General features: G+C 38.9%; 1 protein-coding gene across 1 annotated transcript in view; it reads right to left on the bottom strand.

Moving 5' to 3' along the window:
• The window catches only part of LRP1B (LDL receptor related protein 1B), a 669,075-nt gene that overhangs the window by 466,168 nt on the left and 184,318 nt on the right, over positions 1-18,589 (bottom strand). The gene's annotated exons all lie outside the window — the stretch shown is intronic.

Genomic DNA, 18,589 nt, shown 5'->3' with positions numbered 1-18,589 from the left:
CCATCGATTCCAGGTGGATCGATAAACCCTGCTGCTCCCTGGCAAGCAAAGGGCTGCCTGCCGAGTAGCGCCGTGCCACGGGGGGAAAGGGAAGCCTCTGCCCCTGGGGAAGCTGCAAGCACTTCCATGGTACGCACCAGTTACCCTTATTTCCCACAACCTTTTAATTGGCTTTCCAAGAACCTCACCACAATATCTTCCTCTCTGTTAAAGAAAAACATCAAAGAAAATCGGCAGATAATGTGTGAAGAAAGTTGCTTTTGAGAGACTTCATATAAAATTACCCTTTAAGGCCCCTAGCTATTTTTATTTTCCCACCTCATTAAGACTCAGATCTCTCTGCTCTGGATTGCCCCAACAGAAATAGGCAGGCACTTGTGTAGGTCACATTCAGTTTATTACTTGTTTGGGCTTACTGTAGAACACAAGAGCAGATCTGCTGAACTGCTGAGTGGATTTCTCCACCCTAACCAAAGCACAAGGTATCACAACACAAAGAGACATCTGACCTGAAGTTTCACAGTTCTACCAGAAATATTTATCAGGAAGAAGGACACAAAGAAACAGGGACAATACAGTACCCCTATAACAAACTACAATGCAGGTGGAAAAAAAAAAGTCTTCATAGTTCTGTTGGGTAATGTCAAATTGTACAAAGCAATTTTCATTGAGCAAATAAATAGAAACAAAAGCAAGAATCAGAGCTGAAAAGTATAAAAGCACAATAGCTGCAAAGCTGATCAATGGAAATAATGCATATATGAAAAAAAAATCTCTGCCACTGTATATAATTGACACTGGCTGCTTGGTACAATGCAAATTTACATGTGAACCCCTGAAAGATTTCACTTGTCATCAGTACAGGTGGTAAATCTGACAGAACATAAACATATAATCAGTAAATACTTTATTTTTTTGTAAATATTGTTAGAAGTAAAATAGCTGAGACTTGACTACAGCCATTGTAATGTTCTTCAGCTATCAATTAGAAAAATACTTATTTCGCTAATAAACAGTTGTCAAAGAGACAACTTTCCTTCTTGAGTCTCCAGTTCCAACAGCAAACTGTAACTCAAATCTGGGTCGGGCACAGCTTTATCATGCATTTTCTCTATAACATACATTTTACTTCTCTCCAGATGCAGCAATTGCTTTTAATTCCTATGCTCTACTAAGCCAATGTAATGAGTCTGTTCTACTTGCTCACGTCATGGCTTCCCCTGGCTGCCTGTCTTTCCAGTGCAGTACCAAGTCTGACCTTACTGATCAATCCTAATCGATGCTATTGATTTGTTTGGAATGAAAAGACACAAGCTTCCCAGGGAAGTCAAAGACTTGTTTAATATATCATCTGTGAAAGAATCTCCTAAGGAAAAAAGAACTGGAAACCCATTGTTTGGGAGCATTAAACCACAATGTGACAAAGCCATTGTAAATATATCACCTGGAACATTATGGTCCTGGAGGGAAAGTAGTCTCCAGTGAGCCTAAGCTTATTTGCAATGTATTGAGCTTCGAGTCATGTGCTACTCAAAGAAACTTTGAGGCAAATCACTTATCACTAATTGCTATCTGTTCACTAAGGTACAAATATGTACACCTCAGGTTTTAGGGCACTTCTTCCTTATTTCATTTGTCATTTAAATTGACTCTGAAGTCAATGGGAAATATTCCTCCTTAGTTCACTGACATGCTCTTGATTATTTCTGCAATTACAAGAGCTATAAAAATCAATGTTATTATTAAGACAAATACATTTTATGTAAGGCACAGAAAATACTATTACAGACTAGTCCCTTTTTAATGTGTTTTATTTCATTACTGTTAAAAAAAAACACACCACCTTACATTAAAAGCACAATTCAGTCCATTCATAAATTGCAAGGTATCAAGAAAGTTTTCTAAGTGAATTACCTCGACTTCAGGACAACCCAGATTCAAGCAATGAAGAAGTCAATTCGTCAGGTACAGAACACAACTTTTTGCAGTAGCAAACCCAACTGCACACGTTTGACTAACACATCAGCTATTTGAGGTTTAATAAAGACCAACATTCAGAAAGCACACCGCTGACAGTCAATTTGAGATCAAATCCCCACCGCAACCATCAAGTTAACCATTTAAACTGAAGTTTACTCAAAAAATACCTGTCTGCTAATATTTCCGAGCATTTATTTTCTGTTGCACTGACAGGCTGCAGAAAATTTACTGTCACTCCATTCATTATTTGGAATTGACTTAATCTGTTGTGGTTCTATGGACCAGAGGGATAAGTGGAGTGACTATTGCATAGTCTGAAAAAAAAAAAAAAAAAAAAAAAAGTTGTTCACACACCATTTTTGCCCTAATAAACAACATTTTTTTCCAGATGTTTACTTCTTTGGGTTTGCTGAATAAACCTTACTTCCTTTATACTGTGGCTTTGATAGTAAGAGATGGTAAGTGTGCAATTGGTGAAAAAAAAGGGAGAGGGAAAGAAAATACTATCTTGGGGGGGGGGGGGGGGGGGGGGGGGCGGGGAGAGAGGGGGAAAGTCTTCAAATAAACACTGGGAGACAGCAGACGGTAAAGAGTCTAACCCCTAGCCCCTCTCCCAGTCCATGCAGTGTTTGCAAGGGTTTATCCCCTAGGCTGAAGAGCTTCAGAGGATAAGCGCTAAAGCAAAAATGCCACAGGTTTGTTTTGTGGCAACACGCAATGCCAAATTCAGTCCCTAACTTCCTCACTAACTGGAGACTGAAGTAAGGAGCTCAGATTTGCTTTCCCACTTTGTCATCAGTGGCATTATCACCCTCATTTTGCTACAACTTAAAAGTAAATGTGTTTGGGGTGTTTTATGCTAGTAGCATGCTAGTAACTCTGCAATTTAGGATTGCAATACATTTTGCACACTAAGGACTCCCAAAAGGTGTCTGTCCTAATGCTGCATTTCTTTATGCTTGAACACCAGTGAGAGCGGGGAGAAGCAGCACATCCTCACGTTGTGATGCTTTACTGAGCTTGTTTTCCTCGTTGTGCAAGAAACTGCACAGCTGTGCAGTTTGGGGTAAGTTCTCACTTATATTGATATAAACGCTGGTTTAGGAAAAAAAAAGTAATTTTACTTTTAGGGCCATTAGTACTGTAATGTGAGGAATTTGATTCGAGCTACATCCTATTAAAGAAGCTCAAGTTGTTTAAATTGATTTCTTTAAGCACCCCTTTCATCTCACCAAATCTCCACAACAACATACCTAAGTTAATAATTTTCCAGCACCGCATTTTACAGAGAGTTGATATACGGAGGCAGTGCAACTTGTCTTGGAAGGGTCAGGTAATTCCCCATTAGCTAAGAACTCTTACTGAAAATCACATCAGCTTTTCATTAGTTATTTTTAAACATCATCAGCCATCAGGGGCTGCAGATAACACTCAGGGTATTCACTGCATTGACAGGATGTACAGGGTGATCTTGGCAATATCTCCTTCTGGTGGTTTTACCCAGCTGGGCAGCCAAGCTCCACCACAACCACCATGGTCTTACTTTCTCTCCTCCAAAGAGAAGGGGGGGAAGAACAACATGTTCTGGAAATACCCCTGCTGGCCCTAGGGGTTTTGGGGAGAGTCCCGGAGCTGTGCCGGCCCTGCTTAGGGCCAGACACAACACAGGTGATGATACCAGGGCTGCCCTGTTGCAGGTGCAGAGCACAGTGGTGTGTAGGCCAGGGAGGCCAGAGGCTGCAGGGGAGGTCAGCCCCATTCCAGCCAGGCCCAGTGCACTCCTTTGACTAAGCCTTATGCTTCTGCAGCCAGCATGCTCCTTTGACTTACGCTTATGATAAGGAACAATACAAAAGCTATTACAATAACAACTGCTTTTTGTTTGTTTGTTTGCATGAGCTGTAAATAATTAAAGTGGAAAAATCAAACAGTTTAGAACAAGAAAATAACTCAGTGTGTGGGCCTGCTCCTTCTTTATATGGTATGTTTGTCCTATACACAAGTTACAGTTCCCTAAAATCTTTTTTTTTTTTTGGAAAAATTAAACACACCTGTGGTCACATGCTGGGCTAAACAGTGTGGAAAGACTAAACCTGTAGCTTTAATACTGCACGCCAGTTTGATTTGTACATTCTCTGCCATCTCCAGGACAGCAGATAAACTGGTATTTCTCACATACAAGGACTGTTGATATCAATATTAAAATAAATCAGGTATTCTGAATTCAGTCCCTTCAACCTAGAGTTTCAGGAAATACTGAGTAAGCCATGAACAGATGTCTGCAGCTCCCCGTCCAACATCTCATGTGCTGGGTTGAGTTTCCAGCTCACTTGTGGATTCAGATGTTTCAGTGCCCATGCAGCTCTAAGCAGTATCTTCTCATTTGTATATGTCTGACCTAATTTGATTTATTTACTTTTTTTAAACCTCAGAGGTAAGATATAAATGTCAATACAAATTAAACTCTGGCCAACGGATATGACTTAAGTTTAGTTTATTTTTAAAAGCAAACGAAAAAGGAAGAAAATAAAAACAGGAAGCAATCTCCTACAAATTCAGTTTGAAAATAACCAACTTAAGCAATATTAAACTCAGAATACTATTTGCTTTTTCTGTATTTGGTAAAGGTGAAAATTATCTTTAGTCTAATGAGGTCTAATCCAACATTTTCTTATTCTACAAAAATTCTACCTGTTGCTTGTAAATATTCGGTCCAGCATCTTGTTTAGCATCTAATGCAGTATCTTTAAATTCTACTAACCTACAGTTAAGATTGGCAAAATAGAAAGTTAATAAAATTAAAATATTTTAATGATTATAATTGTCATTTAAAAAACATTGATAATTATATAAAGCATTTCCAAAGTACATGTACTTGCATTCCAGCCTCCTTACTGTCTGAAGGAAATAGGAAGTCAGAACAATTAAGTATTAAAAAAAAGTAGACTGAATTCTAATTTGGAACAGCAGAAAGGTTAGCTGCATCTCTCTTACCATAGCAGCTCATGACTCCAATTTATAAACACATGGGATGTATTTAGTGCACATTGCAACTTTTTTTTTTAATGTATCACTTTAAAGTCTGTGTTCATATTGCAAACTTCCAAAAAGCCTCTGCAAAACAGCCAGAGCGTGACAGCGTGAAGTTTACATATCCTCTTACCTTGCTTCCCTCTCTTTCCACTCAGTCGGTAACTGCTGCGTTACCTCCCACCACACTGCTGTGCCCACGATGGAAATCGGACACATTCATTCTGCAGCAGTTGTTCCTAATGCAGTAACAGCTCCTTGCAGTATTTTTTTTTAATAGAATTTAATCACACTTCAGCAAACATTCTGCAAACATCAGCTGCTATATTAGAAATGAAGGATATATTATAGGGTTTTTATCTTCATAAAGTTCTATAAAAGCTTCGTGTGAGATTGCTGTCTGCCTTTTCAATCAGTGCTGATACAGCAGAGAACCACTCCTGCTTTAGTGCCTAAGCTTCTTAATGAATGCAAATGAAACACCCAGGGTGGCAAGGAGCAGGACCTTCTCTGACTCTCTCTAGTTTCAACTGTGAGGTGAAAGCTCTCTCCTAACTCAGCCCTGGGGTGGACACCGACCTCACGAGTCCAGAAATCTGCACCGCTGCATTCCTGAAAGCTCCTAATCCTTCTGCTTTCCTGCTCTCTTCCCAGATTCCTTCCTACATTGCATAAATACTTGTATTTTGACACTAACCCGTGCTGCAGATCGGAATCACACGCAGTTAAAGTGCCAGGGCTGCTGGCACTTTACTTCTAGATTTATCCACTACTTCAATATTTATTTCTTAGTACAGGGGGAGGAGGAAAGAATAGAAGAGGGATAAAAATATACCCTTAGCAACAGATTTATTTTTTTTCGCCAAAAATACATAAAGAACACTCATTGCTCAGAAAGCATTAAGGAAATTACTTTGTACAGCAAACTGCTAGTAGTAACTTGAAACAAATTCTGCTAATTGTACTTCTCAGTAAAAAAGAAAAAAAACCTGCAGTTGAGATAACTAATCAGCTGGGAATAGTACAATCTGGCAAAGAAAGCTGTCAACCGAAGGAGGAATTTTTAGCATGGCTTATGAGCCAGAATTAGGACAGCTACACATTTTTCACAGTTTTTGGCAATATTTGAGCAAAGGGTAAGTTTTAAGTAGGTTAAAAAAAAAAAAAAAGAAACAAAACAAAAATAAATTCAAACCTATTACCAACAAAACAAGACTTTGGGGGAAAATATATATATTTGTAGTAAACATTTTTAGCACCACACTATACATAGTCATATACACACTATACATATATATAGTGCTCATAATCAGGACTCCAATGTTCCATTATTCTCCTTTTCACTGGAGAAAACACATAACCCCTTTGTGGCTCTGTACACTACCTGAAAAAAGCAAGGATAATAAATGTTTATAAAGCTTTGAAGGAAGACCTCTGAGTCTAGAAACACTCAGGAACTTAGAGGAAAAACAACTGGTTAGCAGTTAAAAAAAAAAAATAGCTAAAGAAACTGCACCTTCTCTGCTATAAGCACATGCCTGGAAGCTTCATGAAAATCCTCGCTGCCATCTTCTTGTCCTATGTCCCATTAGAAGGAGACTTTGGGGAGGGGTTAAAAATATCTTTGAATATCCATGCGTATTTGAGGAGTTCCACAGACTTTTAGCTATTCCGTAGGATATATGAAGTATTTGCACTCAAGGCTAATGAGATCATCAGGGGAATAACCACTAATGATTAGAAGTCAGAAAACAAAATTTACAGCACTGAATGGCACTCAGGCTGAAGTGATCTGGCACATTTAGAAAAGATCACATACCAATTAACTAGCATATTTAAAGAGTTTATGGAAATGTGCAATTCTGTTTCCTCAAAGATAATAAATAGATTTTGCGTGATTAACAACTGGTTTATTTGCCTCTGCATGTTTTATTTATTTGGAATTACTATAGGATGTACAGCAAACCTGGAAGACTAATGAAGCAAAGCTACAGCTTCCAAATTAAAAAAAAAAAAAAAAAGTAGATAATAGATGAAAGAGAAAAGTAATGGGTTGCATTAAGTAAAGGATTCACATTGGTACAGGCATAATGTAAAAGAAAGAATCTACTTCAATTTACTTTATTTCAATCTAAAAACAGCACGGTAGATGCACAAAACCAAAAATTACTCAGACTGGAGATAGGTTAGTGCCAAGCCGCACTCGTGTAATAGGAAAATGCTGATTAGAGAAAGAGTACGAAGGTCATGTTCCAACTGAAGACTAATTGATCCCAGTCCACTTGAATCAATGAACTCTTTACCACTGACTTCAGTGACAGCAAACTGCATCCACAGAGGCTTCTGCTCTCAGGGCACACACCAAACCTCACAGGCCTGCAAAGGTTGCTTCATTCAGCTGATAGCAGTCATCGAAAGGCACTCATAACTAACACCTCTGTTGTGTATCACTGTATGTGACCCTTTATGCTTGGTAGCTCAACTTAGTAAAAATTATGAAACTTGGGTTGCAAACTTCCTGCCCAGTCTCAGACACAGCATACAGAAGAATCTACAGAATATAAAAAAATCTGTATGTGCTACCAGAAATAAAAAAATGTAAATAAGAAATGATGCCTTGTTCTGACACAGACAAAAATTCAGAAGTTATCTTTGATGCAAGATGAGCCATTACAAAAAGTGCCTTTTAAATCAGATATTTTTGGTCTGGATCTCCCACATATTAGCATGCTCTTGAAAAATGTAGTTTAGGACTGGTCTTAGAGAAACCATCAGTCACTTGTAGCCCTGTTACCAGAAACGTTACACTTTTTCCCCAAGTATAATAATTATACTATCCATCTCTTGTTCTTCCTTTTACAAGTGCTGCTTCAACTGTGGTTCAAAGTCAGTTTTTTTCTGACCACACAGTTGCTGTTGAAATTAAGTCACATTGCAAGGATGAGTTTGTTGCTTTTGTTGCTTCTCCCAGTGAGTCCACTTTATTCTCTTATTTCATTGCTGGTGACAATTTGTGGAGCAGCTGGAGGTGTATCGAGCCATCGCCACAGAGCTGGCAGCCATTACACTTCTGAGGAGGATGCCTCCAGCCTGCGAACTCCAAAGGGAACAAACTGAGCACGGACTTCTAGGAAGTGCCCACTGAAAATTAAGTTAACACTGCATTCAAGAAGTTGATTCTGGAAACACTTCGGTCTTAATAAGGCTGTTTGTTCTATCTCTAATAGTGCTCCTGCTCTTTGTGTGGATTATTTTTACTGTCAATGTGTTTTATCCATTTCTCTTTTTCTGTCTCACACACACACGTGTAGTAAACATTATTTCAGGTCCAACAAGATTAGGAATTTCAAAATAATAAAATAATAATTTAAACCTAAACAAAACAGCAAAAACCCAACTCAGTCACCCCAAGCCAAATCATTCCCCTGCCAGAGGCTTCAGTCTCCTAAAATGAGCAATCCTCTGCCAGAAGATCTAAGGTACCAGAGACTATGCTGCTTCAAGCCACACATGGAGTAGAATAGCTGGGTTTACAAGGCTTAGTCTGCTTTTTGAGGGGACACACAGCCCAGTGCTACCAGCAGGAGCGATAGCCTTCTCCCTCTGCTTGTCCAGCCTCATGGTTTTACTTCCTCCCTTCCTCCAAGGCTCTGGCACTTGCCTGGCTTTTCACTAATTCAGTCAGCTTGCAAGCCCTGCAGGTGAATATCCATATAAAAAAAAAAAAAATCTCCCATTTCAGGAAATTATACATGCTCATGAAGCCATTTGTTGAGCATTAGATGGGTTCCAAATAATTTGTGGGTGCATGGGCAGCATCTTGGAAAGAAGAGGAGACAGGAGGGGACAGCAGGGCAAGGTGTCACAGGCTCAGCTAGCAGAGCTGTTGTCAGATATCCCACACCACATTCCCACATACATTACAGCCCAGATCCTCCTGGAAACTCCACTAAAGCACATGGAAAACAAAGACGTTACTGGTGGCTGCCAACAGGGCTTCACTAAGGGCAAATCATGCCTGATACATTTGGCCTTCTGCAGTGGGGTTACAGCGTTGGTGTATCAGGGAAGAGCAACTGATGTCATCTACCTGGACAATGCATTTGACACTGTCTGGCATTACATCCTCATCTCCAAAGTAGAGGGACATGGATTTGACAGATGGACAACTTCCTTCATTTTTTCTGTCTCAATTCTTCAACAATTACATCTACTTCTGTTTCCATCTGTCACTCATTTTCTAAGGAAATGACACAATGAAAACACCTTTAAAACTTAATGAAAAATTAACCCATGCGTTCAGATTTCACTAAGTCAGCATGAAGACTAAAATGTATGGTCCAAGTCTTGGACAGAAACATCTCAATTCCATGAGAAATGGTAAATTTGGAGCTCAGTATAAACAAGAAATATAACACATCTGTGTTTCAAGGCATCTCTTCAGCATTTTGCTGTTTGTGTCTTGAGTTTGCACAGAAAACATTGAAGTGCCCCATGTTCTGGTGGAACAGAACCTGTGGAAATAACAGGGAGATATTTACAAAGGAGTTGGAAAACAAGAGCAAGATAAACAACTTGAAGCAAACTTATATAGAGAATTTTTCTGCAAATGCTTTCAAAATTAACATGTTTCTAAGCAGTTTCAAACTATATTCTCAGCTGCCAAGAAACTATCAAAAGAGGTGGTATTACTAATCATGGGTACAGCATTTATACAGAGACTTAGTTCACTGCTCATCCTCCAAGAGAAGAACAATTTCTGGAGGGACCTGCGCATGCAAACGCCTTGAGCTCCAACTCCAAAACCACAGCCAGATGTGGCAGACTTATCATTAAAATCACATGGAGAGGCACTGTCTGCAAAACAGTTTCATCCCCCAATCTCTTGACCGATGCTTGAACACAAGCCCAGCTTGCCAGCTGGCCCCAGGCAGGGAAGGCCTCAAGTAAATTGGCAGGTCACTGATCCTCACCGACACAGCACACCCCATTCCCCTTTTCTGTCCCCCTTTTTCCCAGTGTGAAGGAACAAATGTAAGCTTCTTCTGGAAACCAGAAAAATCACTTAAGATCTCACTCCTTTGTTTTCCCACCGCTGTCTCAGGGTCTTCCTCCCTAGTGAACCACAAATTCTGACCACCTTAGTACATAAGGATGGCTGTTCATGAAGTGCAGGCATCAAATCTCTGGGTTTAAAAGCAGCCTCAGCCTTCCCACATTATGCCACAGCCTTCCTCGTGTTACCTTGCCTTTTAGCTGGCAGTATTTTCAGGTATCTCTATCTTTCCAAGGCCTCTGTGAAAGCATCTAAAAGGGCACCTAGAGGAACCTGCTATACTTTACCTCCATTCTGCTGTTCACTCAAGGGTAAGCTTTTTAGATTTTATACACCAGATGGACTGATGAAACTTGTTTCTGCCAGAGTTTATCATTTCTTTTACATAACAGTGTCTGTGTTCAGTTCCTGTTGACTAAAAGAAATTTTGTGCCCAGTCTATTTTGGTTGGTAACTTTAAAACTACATTTTATTCTTCATAATCTTTAAGCAACAGTAATACACAAATCGGACCAGTTTGTTTAGGAGAAGCTAGCACCTTAAATAAAGCTGCCAAGATTTGGAACTAATGGTACGGTACACTTCCTGGCAGGATTTTATTAATTTTAAATGAACACCTTTCTCTTTTGCTAAATGATAGCTGTAAGTGGTATGAGTACAACAAATTCCCTAACAGAGATCTGTTATCCCACAGATAAAGCTTTTAAAGATTGTCTTTAAAAATTAAAGACCCTAGTTCCATTGGAATGGTATGTTTTGTCTGAATCTAGTACAATTCCCATCGAAACAGGCTTCTGGAGATGAAGAAAAAACTAGTTGAGTACCAATCTACTTGAAAAAGATTTTTGAAAGTAATTCTGTAAAAGGAATTCCTTCATAAACCACATTCCTGCTCCATTAACCCTCATACAGTTACAAAGAATTATAATGTAATTATTAACTTTAACAAAGAGATTTTACTACAGAGACCCTATGATATAAAGATGAGTAGCATGATATTTTTTTTCTCCTGTTTTTACATTTTTCATTTGATTCCTACTCAAAGATTTAATCTCTGTGACATAGATACTGCATTACATCAAACACACATACTAAGATACCAAATATACAGAAAAGATATACAAAGGGAAAAGTCAGGGACTGAAAATACTACAGTTAAGCTTGCCATGTATAACCTAATAATTTATGTTCCCAAATTATATCAAGTTTTTTTTGTTTGTTTGTTTGTTTTGTTTGTTTGTTCTTTAATAAAAATAACTATAAAAAAGAAGCCCAACTAGCTTCCTTTAGCTGTCCCCCTGCCAAACTTGCCATCCATAGCCCTTGGCCAAGCAGCAGCAGCCACAGAGCTCTGCCTTGCCAGCCAAGCAGCAGCGTTCAGATCTTGCCTTGGCCCGTTCCCATCCCCCTCATTCTGGCAAGGCAGTATGAAGGAGAAAGCAGGAGACACATTAATTTGAAGTAAAAGACAAGAAGTTTGTCTTAACTTAAAAGGAGACTAGGAGAAAGTGAGCTGAGGTGCTGAAGGAGGTGAGGCCATTTGTGATTAACGACATCCTGTATTTTTCATCCTTCCATGACTTTAAAACACACAAATAAATAAATAAATAAAAACAGATAAGAAATACACTCTTACTTTGTGGGACTGAGATGAAAGCATACTACTGCATACACATCAGCTATAGCATGTGCTTCAAAAACTGCACCGGACCCACTGGATGGGTCTGGATGAGCATCTCTATTTCTCCTACTGAATGTGCTGCACAGCACCTCGGTGCAAGGTGCAGCAGGTGATCTCTGCCTTCAGGCACTACTCTGTTCTACACATAGAGCACTCATTGGGTCTTTGTCAAAAGAGCTTTTTGAGTCAAAAATCCCATGCAAGAACCAGCAGGACAGGACGTTCGGCTAGCCTCACTTGTGGTCCCACTCCAGTGACTGCCAAATACTTAACCTACAGCTGCCACCAGGATTTCCTACACACCCTGATCCATCACACACACTCTGCACAGCAGAGTGATTCCTTGGGAAGCGTCAAGTGTCTGGTTGGACTACTTCAGGACTGGCATCTGTCTGCACTCTCTGTACAGAGCCTTTAATTGTTTCAGTGCCTGGCAGACCAGACAGGCAAATAGCCATGTAAATGTCCTGCTCAAGCTCACCGCCTTCCCCCCAAACACATCAGGGCTCTGTACTGCTGCTGACATGCCAAGCATGAAATAGTCAGGGAATTGTTGCCAGCTTGAATTGTTAACCTGTACACAATTCTGAAAGTGAGTTCTGGATACCTGGGCAAATACCTTGTGTTAGGAAGCAGGACGGTCTCTGCCATAAGTAGCAGAACAGCTCCGCTTATAATTCTGGTAGAAAAAAGCAAAAATCTATTCTCCGGAGGTAACATTCTCCCCCACTGCTTCCCTTTTACAATCAGAGGAAAGACAGATGAGCTACAAGTGTGCAAGTATGCAATACTGCACAAACATTTTGCTCTCACAACCCACTACAGCCTGGTGCTGCAAGCAAAACTTCTTTTTCCATTTCCATCTGCTACTGCTTCTGGAGCTAGGACACCAGCTCTTGAGAGGAAGCAATTTCTACAATAACTTTCTTTCAATTACATTAGCCTTTGTATTTCTTCAATATGAAAAGAACGAGTACGTTGATGAAACAGGAGAATTTCTTCCGCAAGCCTGAGGATTTTTTTCATTGTACTTTGAATACTGATACCTGGGAGCTCTGCATAAAAAGTGCAAGAAAAAAAAAACAGTTTCTCAAGGGAATTTAGACTACAAATTACTGATGTGCTAATAAGATTCTTTATGTACAAAGAGGCACAGGGAAAGGAAGAATAGAGGAAATTTCAGCAGGATACATACAAATAGACAAAATTAAATAACACTAGGAGTAATCCTCTGTAAAAGACATACTCTGAGGCGTTTTCTTTCTCTCCACTTAGTTAAGCAAATGAATCAAGTAACAGAAAACCAGAGCTATGCTTCCTTTTTCTTCCCCAAAAAAATCATTTTTACAATAAAATTACAACCAATTGTTATGATAAATGTTACTAAATGGCCACTGCAATATGAAGGGGCAGTCACAGTAACTGTACAGAGTTCGTACTGTAAGAATCTAGCCCCATATATTTTGTTAAATTTTTCTAATAGGGCAACTGAAAACGCCATGGGATCAGCAGAACTGACCTCAAAATCCAAGTTTTCTGATGACAACCACTTCCCTGAAGTCTTCCCTTTTCACATAAAGGAGTAATTTGGGTGCTTTACACGAAGATAATCTGACAGACCCACTTTCTACAGACTTCCCATTTTGTTTTTCTTCTCTTTATACTTAGAGATGATGTGTGAACATCTTCCTCCAATAGATTTTTTTTACCCTAAGAAAAAGTTGTGTTATTTTTCCCCTCCCCTGCATTTAAACTATAAAAGAATCTTTAAAAAAAAATAGCCAATTATGGCTTTATGGTTAAATCTCTGGTATTATGTTCCTACTTATTTTCCATAATTCTTCAACAATTTGTAGCTCACGTCACAACCATTAAGTGGTCAGAATATTACTTTTACATACAAATTGAAGTTTATTCCCTTCAGATACAAGAGCTGCCAGTTAACTAAAGGTTAACTACCACTACTCACAAAAATACATTTTTGGTTCCTATGCATCCTCAAAAAAATACTGCAAATCCTGCTTGTGCTTTTTCTAATAAAGAGCAATTATCTTTGTAGAAGGCAGGCATCTTTGTTCAGAAAAAAATTTAAAAGACTTGGAAATACCAGTCTTTTGAATTCACAGCACTACCTAATACTGGACTGAAGATATATTTTTTTTCTTTCAACTTTCTCCCACAGCCAGGTCTTCTTTTTTCTTGTCTCTGGAGTATCCTCCTATTTCAGCATCCTGTCCTTTCTATATCTCCCCTTTCTTTTTTGGGGAAAAAAAAAAAAAGAAAAAAAAGCTGTGCATGCAGCAGGGGAATTTCAACAGCTACTAAGCACATGAAAGAAAATAAATACCAAGCAACAAGCCAAAAGCAAAAGAGTTTTAGCATTTAGCTCCCCAGCTAGTTTAGGACCAACTGTTGTCACCCTTTTTGGAAGAGCAGGGATTTGCTGAGGCTGTCAGCGGCGATAGGGAGGCTGGTACTGCCCGTTCCCTTTGAGATGTTCAACAGCCGCGGGGAGCTTGCCGACATGAAATCTTGGCAGAAGCTACAGAGGCCACTCCAGAGCCCCATATAAGCTGCACAATTGCTCATTTGCCTGCCCTGTCTGAACTCAATATCCCTTTCCCAGTGCAGCATTACCCCGCTCTACGGGAACGCTGAGAACCTTCCGTGTTCAAAGGCAGCCAGCGCCAAGGTCAGCTTCTTGTCTAAATACACCCTGCTTCTGAAAATTAAACTTATTGTTAACTTTCTCTGACTTTTCATGGGACAGACAGGGACTTTATACATTATTTAATAGGAACTTTAGAGTGGAACAGTAGCTCCTCAAGGCTCTTCCAAAAAGTACAGGAGGTTACAGAGCACTGAAGCTGGAAGTGCTCCAACCTGTCATGAAAATCAGCAACCCTTGTATCTGTCCATATATTTGTTCAGATAAAAAATATTTTTTTAATTTTACTGCATATCTTCTGTATGTTGTTTCCTACATAATTAGGAGAACCCATAGATATAATGTGTATTTCACTGATTTCAATAAAATCTCGTTTAAACCCATTTGTGGACAAAATACATATTATACCTACTGACAATTCTCTGCCTTCTATGCTTTGTAAACAATGAGTAGCTGTGATTAGCAACTGAATGTGTAGAGATTAGTTCAAATTAATGTTTGGTTAACATGCCACTGTAGCTGCAGATGATGTATCACTGCCCATGTATTATAGTAACTACTGTACAAAAATTCTGTACCGATCAATTTAAAATAACCTTGTAAAGTTTAATTACTATCTAACACGAGCAATGAATTGAGAAAATGTCAGATCTTAGTAAATGTGTCTTTTATCATAGATCAGTATTTCACATACAATAATTATCCCATTAATGCTAAATGAAATGCTTATTGAGTGTATTTAGCATGCAGTGTAAGTGGTTGAAATGACCAGGTATATGTAATAATATCCTGACAGACACAGTTGAAAGAAAAGACATTTTGAAAGACAAATTATTCTTGTTAAACAAAAAGAATACTATAACAGAAGATGACTTTTAATAGAAGCAAGTTTTTGAAACAGTTTCAGTTTAATAAATGAAAAAAAAAAAAACAATAGTAAGCTACAATACCTTCCTAAAGCAAGAAGGCTCTGTGCCTCATTTGGTTTTAATTCTGTCTTATACTGTGAAGAATGGAGAATGGCTAAGTCGCTAGTTTATCTAACTTAACACACCCCACACTTGTCAAATATGCTGCGATAAATAGTTTTAACTACCTTCTGCTCATCTTTTGATTATAGGATATTATGAAGGGATTTGTAGATTGAGTCTCAGAGTTTATTTGTCATACATTCTACAGAAGAAAGCTGAAGACTGAAGAAGGCACTTAAATGAGGTTTAGTGTGAAAAACACAATTAGATAAACAAAGAGCAAAACTATATTTTACATTGAAAACATCTAAGGCTTTAGAAAATCCCTTAAAGAAAGCTCAATGTTTTTACGACAACTGAACAATGTCATAAATAACTACAGTCTTCCTGCCTTTTTCCTGAAGTATGCTTTTTTGTTTTGTTTTGTTTTGTTTTTTTACAGATTCTGTATACCTGAGGAATATACATATGAGTACACTGGTGTCTGAATCAGGTATGCAGAGGAAAGAAGTCCTTTGCTGTCATATGTAAGAGGGAATTAAGACAAATGCACAACTGTATCAATAAGCACATTCAATATGCTCCGCACAACAGTCATTGCTCAAACACTCCTAATGCTTACACAAACATGAACACTCCTATTGTCAGATAAATGTGCACTGCTAAAGCTTACAGCCTCCTCCTCCTCTAATCAAATCCTTCACATACTTTTCTTAGGCAAGTTTCAAAATGAGAACCCATCCTCACATTTTCCCTTTTGCTAAATCACTACCGTACAAGTCTCAAAGCCTCCTGACTCAGCTTGCCTGTAGGCCACCACAAATATGCTGCAGCTTCTTTCAACAATCACAGCAGCTTAAAATTATGGAAAGAAATGCATGCATCTCTATTCGCTACCTTGTGAAACAAGTGACTTGCTAAAAAGCTTAGGCAAGCTTAAGAGCGTTCCTCCCGGATCATTAGCAATTTATGTGCACCGGTAATAGCCATTGTCATTAAGCGTCCCTCATCCTCTATGCAATTATGCATCATAAAATCAAAAGTTTATTCCAACTCTTTCAATATATTTCCAGTATATGTCTCTTTCTCACCTTCTGAGGCAAGTTTTGACAGAAGTAAAGAGTAAGGAGTTGTCCGAGTGAGTGGGCAGATGAGTTAACTTCTCATCTGTTAGAAACTGCAACTATTTTCTAACCATCTCATTAATGTAGTGGTTCTTAGCTGACAGTTTTAACGATCCTGTATCCCCCAAAGTGTCACATGAATCTTGAAGCACATAATGATTACGAGAGAGCAAGAAGTACATTGACTGGAATATTAGTGAATGAAGTTCACTAAATTGTGACTAGATTCCTAATATGATCGATGGCTTAATTATCATATCACCCTGTCATCAACATGACAGAAGCCTGACAGCAGTTGAAAGCCATCACCTAACTGCTGATCCAGAATCTGCACAGATTTTAAATCCAGCAAAAGAACCCCAGTAAGTTCACACAAACCTCTAATGAATACAGGTGGGACAGACAGCTGCCGAATGCTGCGTCACTGTAGGCTCTACTGCACACTGTTCCTGACATTCAGTATACTTTGTTCTTGCCCTGTATGTTTACAACATTTCAAATGTTGTAAATAATATACAAAAATAAGCATTAAAAACATTAAAGTAAGAGTAGGCCATTTTACGAAGTAAGTATCACCAGAACCTTTTAATTTGAAGTGTGAAATAAAAACAGAGTAAAACAGTTGGTCAATCTGTTTTTTCTGCTTCTGTTTATAAAACTTTCCGAGAAAACAACCGCCATCAGCAGCAGCCTTGCAGAGCAGTACTGCCTACAGCTACAGCACGGCAGCAAGGCATGTTGGCAGAAGGTCCTCATGCAAGGAAAGGAGAGTCCCCATGCCAAGTGCGCCTTCCCACTGCTGCTTGGCCCTGTCTGGGTTCATAGACTCGAGTACTCTCTTGATAGTTTCACTTCTGATTTAGATTATGGGTACAGGGAATCAAATATTAACTTTTATTACATCCCCAAATGCTGATTTATTCAAACAATTAAGTGATTAAGAGTGATCTGCAAGCAACTAACTAGTCACCAAGAAATGCAGCCATTCCCAAAGACAGCACTCTGCTGACTCAAGAGCAGAAATTCTTTTAACCTCAGCTGCTGTAACTCCCATACAGTAATATCACAAGTTTCACACTATGCTTTCTTTTTGGTTTTCTACTAGAATTATGCTAACACACCCTTCAAAGCATCCTTTTTTTGTTTTCCTCTCCCCACAGCATCCACTATGGAATTCATTCATGGTACCACTACATGAGAGGGCATGGGTTTTTACCTTAATTACCATCTTTAGACTTACTACTTTTAGCAGTAAAAAAAAACTTTACACTGTACATCATGGGATATTGGTGAAATCTATCTACAGACAGAATTCAAACAATGTTCTCATAAAATTTTCCATTTTAGATAGATCTGTATTGGTCATCCTTCATTTTAAAACCAAGCAAGGGTTATTTTATGGAACCTATTTAAGTTTCTTGTTTTCTCTCCATGTTGCAACACGCTTCACAGACCGAAGCTATTAAAGATGGGACTAAAACATTTTTTATTTTATCACCATTCCTGGATCTTCTCAGAGTGGTCTTAGTGTTATAGAACCTGTGTATTTAAAAGCCTCTGGGAGGAGTGTGGAAGTGGTTATTATTTTATGCCAAAGCTAATATGACACTGCTGTTCGCATTTTTAATGCCACATCTAATCAACCTCTCTCAGACTCCTCACATCTGAGTGATTGCAGAATAACATTATAACCCTGTATATATTTTTCTTCATTAATGGTGCAACTGAAATGGACCCCATTACAGGGTATGCTCTCTTAAAATAAAGGATGAAAATTCTGTTAAAATAACAAAATATTTCCAGTCAATCCACATTGGAAAAACAAGCTCTGAAATTCAAGGACCCACGTTCTACTCAACTACGAAAAAAATAAAAATAAAAAGGTGAGCTGTGCATCTCTTCTGTTACCTGGGACAAAGAGTGAAAACATGGAAGATACTCAAGGGAATGCAAGACAGGAATGAAGAGTCCCACTCCTCATGTGTCCAGGCAGATCCAGCACCGACTCCTCCCAAGCTGGAATTGGGCTTTGCTGTGCTCCTACCGCTCCAAGCATCGCTCTACAGCGGGTGGATGTCC

Source organism: Anas platyrhynchos, chromosome 7 (genome assembly GCF_047663525.1).
Source record: "Anas platyrhynchos isolate ZD024472 breed Pekin duck chromosome 7, IASCAAS_PekinDuck_T2T, whole genome shotgun sequence".
Taxonomy (NCBI): Eukaryota; Metazoa; Chordata; class Aves; order Anseriformes; family Anatidae; genus Anas; species Anas platyrhynchos.
Note: the sequence above shows the minus strand (reverse complement) of the source record. Positions and strands in the feature narration are given on the sequence as shown.